The following is a 5,575-nucleotide window of genomic DNA, read 5'->3' as shown; positions in this document are numbered from 1 at the left end:
TAGAAGATAAGTGTATTATTTCTACTTTTGAATTTGTTCAGACATGTTTGTGGTTTAAGATATGATAATTCTTAGAAGATGTTTCAAGTACTGATCAGAAGAATATATATTTATTAGTTTCTTGGTAAAATATCTTGTAAATGTCTGGTAGGCCCATTAGTTCTTGAGTCCCATTTAAGTCTAGTGCTTTTTATTCATTTTTTCACCCACAGGAGAAGTAAGCTCTGTTTCCCCAGGAACAATGCTTGGACCAGGGACCAGTGCCAGAGCCAGAGCTGCCCAAAAGGATTGTGTCCTACCAGGGGTGAGAGTATTTGTACAGAGTGAAACAGACTGCATGGCCATCAGAAGAATGGGGACAGACACCTGATTCAGCATGGCCTCTGGAATGACAAGAAGGCAGCGCTCCCATTCTCTGGCAGGCCTGAGGACTCTGAGGCTCTAAGAAAGGAACCAGGATCCCTGAATCACTGTGTGGAGGAAAACCACTTGCTGACCCTTACTAGACTAGTGATGTGGCCTTAGAAATGCCAGTGGCCTTCACAACCACAGGGAAAGGCCCTAAGACTGGAGCCAAAGCTGAAGAAACAGAGTCAAGGAATTCAGGAAAAGATGCCAGCTCCAGGAGGAGTGCTAAAATTAAGGCTATCCCCTGATTTTCCAGCTTCATGAGTCAATAAATTCCTGCTTTTGGTCTTTTGGCTTGCTGAGCATCACCATGACAGTAGGCAAGAACAAGTGCCTTATGAAAAGTGGCATAAAGGGAGCCAAGATGAAAGTGGTTGATCCATTTTCTAAGAAAGATTGGTATGATGTGAAAACACCTGCTATGTTCAAAAAAGAAATATTGGAAATACGCTAGCCACCAGGACTCAAGGAACCAAATTTGCATCCAATGGCCTCGAAGGTCATGTGTTTGAAGTGAGTCTTGCTGATCTGCAGAACGTTGAAGTTGCATTTAGAAAATTCAAGCTGATTACTGAAGATGTGCAGGGCAAAAACTGCCTGACTAACATCCATGGCATGGATCTTACCCATGACAAAATGTGTTCTATGGTTAAAAAATGGTGATTGAAGCTCATGTTGATGTTAAGACTCCGAAGGTTATTTACTTCATCTGTGCTGTGTTGGTTTTACTAAAAAATGCAACAATCATATGTGGAAGATGTCTCATGCTCAGCACGAAAAGATTTGCCAAATCTGGAAGAAAATGATGGAAATCATGACCAGAGACGTTGAGATGAATGACTTGAAAGAAGTTGTCAATACATTGATTTCAGATAGCATTGGAAAAGGCATAGAAAAGGCATGCCAATATATTTATCCTCTCCATGATGTCTTTGTTAGAAAAGTAAAAATGCTGAAGAAACCCAAGTTTGAATTGGGAACACTTGTGGGCTTCATGAAGATAGTAGTTCTGGAAAAGCTACTAGGGATGAAACAGATGCTAAAGTTGAATGAGCTGATGGATATGAACCTCCAGTCCAAGAATCTGTGTAAAATTTAGGATTTTAATGACAAATAAAGAATCCTATTTATGATTTAAAAAAAAATTCCTGCTTTTGCTTAAAAAAAAAATAGGAAGAATGGTGGATATTGTCTACAGCCTTTTCTGAGTCAATTGAGAGAATCATATGGCCTTTGTTTTTGAGTTTATTTATGTGGTGAATTACATTTGTGGATTTACATATTTGAAACCAAACTTGCATCCCTAGGATAAAACCTAATTTATCACGATGTATAATTTTTTAAATGTGTCAATGTATTCTCTTTGCTAGATTTTTATTGAATGTTTTTACATCAATATTCGTTAATAATATTGATAGTTTCCTTTTTTGTTGGATCTTTTCTTGGTTTTCGAATTAGAGTGATATATGTTTTGTAGAATGTATTCAGTAGGATTCCTTCCTTTTATAAGTTTTGGAATAGGTTTTGTAATATAGGTACTAATTCCTTCATAAAGGTTTGGCAAAATTCTGGTTTCAAACCATCTGATCCAGGGATTTGGGTTTTGAAAGATTTTGTATAGTTAAGGCTACTTCTGTTTGATCAGGTATATTCCAAATTTCTAATTTTGTCTGGCTGAATTTATAAAGGTGATGTGCTTCCAGATATTGGTGCTTTTCCTCTACATTTTTATATTTCTGTGCATAGTGTTTTGTAGTAATAATTGAGGATGTTTTGTATTTCTATGATATCTGTTTTTATTTCCCCTTTATTGTTTCTGGTTGAAATAATTAGAGATCTTACTTTTCCATTTCTGGTTAGTCTGGCCAAGGGTTTATCATTTTTATCAATCTTTACAAAAAACCAACATTTTGTTTTGCTTATTTTCCAAATGATTCTTTGTTTTGAATTTTATTTAATCTTGCTCTGATTTTGACTCTTTCTTTTTTTCTGCTGGTTTTGGGGTTGTTCTTCCTGTTACATTTGCTTTAGAGGGTCCATTATATTGTTGACTTTCTCTATTTCTCTTTTCTTGATGTAGGCATCTAATGCTATATATTTGCCTATTAGAATGGCTTTTCTATTATAGTATCTCACAGGTTTTCATAGTTTGTAGCTTAATTATAATTTTGTTCAAGAAATCTAATGATTTCCTTCTTAACCTCTTCTTTGATACAGCTGTCATTCAGCATAAAATTATTTATTTTCTATGACTTTATTTGGTTATAGAGATTTCTGTTACTATTAAGCTCAATTTTTATTTCCTTATGGTCCAATAAGATACAAAAAATAATTTCTATTCTTTTGATTTTGTTGGGCCTGGACTTTTGTCCTAAGATGTGACTACTTTTGGAGAATGATCCATGGGATGATGAAAAGAATGTGTATTCAGTTTTGTTAGGATGAAATGTATATGTATATGTATATGTTCTGTATATGTATATGTATCTGTATATGTTCTGTCACCTCATTTGTTTGGGGTTCTTGTTTAAGTCCATTTAAGTCCATTATTACTTTTTTTAGTTTCTGCTTAGAATATATTTCTAGTACTATCAAAGTGGTGTAAAAAATCTCCAACTATTATAGTGTAGGAAGATATCATATAGGTTAAATCTTTTAGGATCTGTTTTATAAATTGAGCATTCAGGTGTGTGTGTAAATCTTAATTGTTGAAATCTTTTCATGTTATATGCTTCTTTTGACCAGTATGTAGTATCCATCCTTGTCTTTCTTTTTTGTTGTTGGTTTAAATCTAATTGTATCTGCAAATAAGATTCCCACTTCTGCTTTTTTCTTATTTCCATTTCCCTGGATTATTGTTTTCCACAACTTTAGCCTGACTCTTGTTTTTTCCTTTCAACATAGATGTGTTGTGTGGAAGTAGGAGATATTAGATTTTTGTTTTTGTATTTAGTCAGTCAGCCAGTGCCTCTTTAGAAGGTAATACAAGACCATCACATTTATTGAGATTTATAGGTATGGTGGATATCTTGTCTTTCAGAGGTCCAGAACTTATTTTTATTTCTTTTGATGTTGTGACACTAGGCTTTTTTCTTTAATTTCTGGGTGTGTGTTTACATTGGTGATGGACCATCATGCTAGTTAGTATGAAGAGTTGTCTGAGGACTTCCTATAGAAAGGGCTCATTATGGCCAATTACCTCAAGATTTGCATGTAAGTGAAATATTTTATTTCTCCATCACAAATGAAACTCAGTTTAGCAGGATACATGATCCTAGGTTGAAAATTGTTTTGTTTAAGAATGTTAAAAGCCAATGGCCATCTTCTAGCTTGAAAGTTTTCATCTGAAAGATGGGCAGTCATCCTCATGTTTTTCCCTTTGTATATAAGAGTTTTCTTATGCCTCACTGCTTGTGAGATTTTCTCCTTCATATTAACTTTGACAAAGTTAATTACAATGTATCTAAGATTTGCTTTTTTTAACTGAGGTGTGTTGGAGTTTTGAAACTCTCTGTTATCTGAATTCCTGTGTCTCTCACAATGCTTGGGGAATTCTCCACCATAATGTCTTGAAGTAGAGCATCAGTGCTTTTAGGGCTATTCTCTTCTCCCTCAGAAATTCCTATATTTTTTACATTGGATCTTTTGGAATGATCGTGTAACTCTCTCTTAGGAAATTACTTCCTTGTTCTCTCCCCACCCCACTGCTATTTTTCTCTTTGAATGACTGGGATAGTTCAAAAGTCTTACCTTCAATTTCTGAAATTCTTTCTTCTCCATGTCCTACTGTATTACTGAAGGGCTATTCTGTTTTGAAGCTCCTGGAATGCCTTTTTTTTTTAACTAAATGATAACTATGTACATTAATGTAATTCTGGGGTACAGTGTGGTGTTTTCATATACAATTTGAAATATTTTCATCAAACTGGTTAACATAGCCTTCATGTCATTTTCTTAGTAATTGTGTTAAGACGTTCATATTCTACTCTTAGAAAAATTTACTTGTACCCTTGTAAGATAACCCATAAAAGTGATCCCTCCAATCATCCTCCCTCCACCTATTCCCCCCACTCTTCTCCCTCCCCCTCCCTGCTCACCATCCTTAATCATCAGAGAAATGCAAATCAAAACTACTTTGAGTTATCACCTAACTCCAGTAAGATTAGCCCATATCACAAAATCCCAAAACCAGAAATGTTGGCATGGATGTGGAGAAAAGGGAACCCTTCTACACTGCTGGTGGGAATGCAAACTAATACGTTCCTTCTGGAAAGATGTCTGGAGAACACTTAGAGAACTAAAAATAGACCTGCCATTTAATCCTGCAATTCCTTTATTAGGTATATACCCAGAAGAATGCCTTTCTTAATTCCATAACCTCTGATATATTTTTCCTCATTATGTCCATATCCTTGGTGACTTTCTCTTTGAATTTATTAATTTTTTGAAATAACTTTATACTAATTTTTGGATTTATTTCCATCTTCTCCTCAAATCCATCCATCTTATTTGTCATCTATATTCTGAATTCTATTACTGACATTTCAGCAATTTCTCTATTGTGTTTATTGTTGTATTACTCCCATAGTCTCTTGTGGGAGTTGATCTACTCTGATTAACAGAATTCTTACATTGGCTCCTCACCATGAGTATTTTCAGCTTTTTAAAAAAGTGTATTAATTATATATGTTTTAGTTGAAATGATAGGTTGTCCTTGAATGGTTATTGAAAGATAATCTGATTGGAGAACCTTACGAAACACTACACTGACATATTGGTAATTAAAGCTAGTGAGGTGAGACTAGATCAGAAGGTCCCAGGAACTGAAGCTAACCATCCCTTCCCCAATGAGGTTGAACCTGTGCTTGTGGCCTTTCCCCTAAAGCTTCACAAAGATCTTTTTCAGGGATGCAGTCAGTGCCTATGAGAGCAAGCTTGATGTGATAGCACAACCTGGCTCTGTCTTATGAGCCTGCCCTGTACTCAGTCTTAAGGAGTTGCAGTATTTCACTGTAATCTCTGACAGGCGAACATTCAAATACCTGTGGCCCCACACCGACAATAGCTGGATTTGGGGAATCCATCAACAGACCTTCTGAAATTTCCCCTCACTGCTCCAACCCCCCATTACTCAAACCAAGCAAATGAAGTAAGTGGTGAATCTGCA

At 35.5% G+C, this 5,575-nt stretch overlaps 1 pseudogene; it reads left to right on the top strand.

Annotated features, from left to right (window-relative positions):
* The first annotated feature begins 718 nt into the window (after positions 1-718).
* On the top strand, positions 719-1,500 carry LOC100941682 (annotated as a pseudogene).
* The last annotated feature ends 4,075 nt before the right edge of the window (positions 1,501-5,575 follow it).

This window comes from Otolemur garnettii, unplaced genomic scaffold (genome assembly GCF_000181295.1).
Source record: "Otolemur garnettii isolate 467f Iridium unplaced genomic scaffold, OtoGar3 scaffold00085, whole genome shotgun sequence".
NCBI classification, from domain to species: domain Eukaryota; kingdom Metazoa; phylum Chordata; class Mammalia; order Primates; family Galagidae; genus Otolemur; species Otolemur garnettii.
Note: the sequence above shows the minus strand (reverse complement) of the source record. Positions and strands in the feature narration are given on the sequence as shown.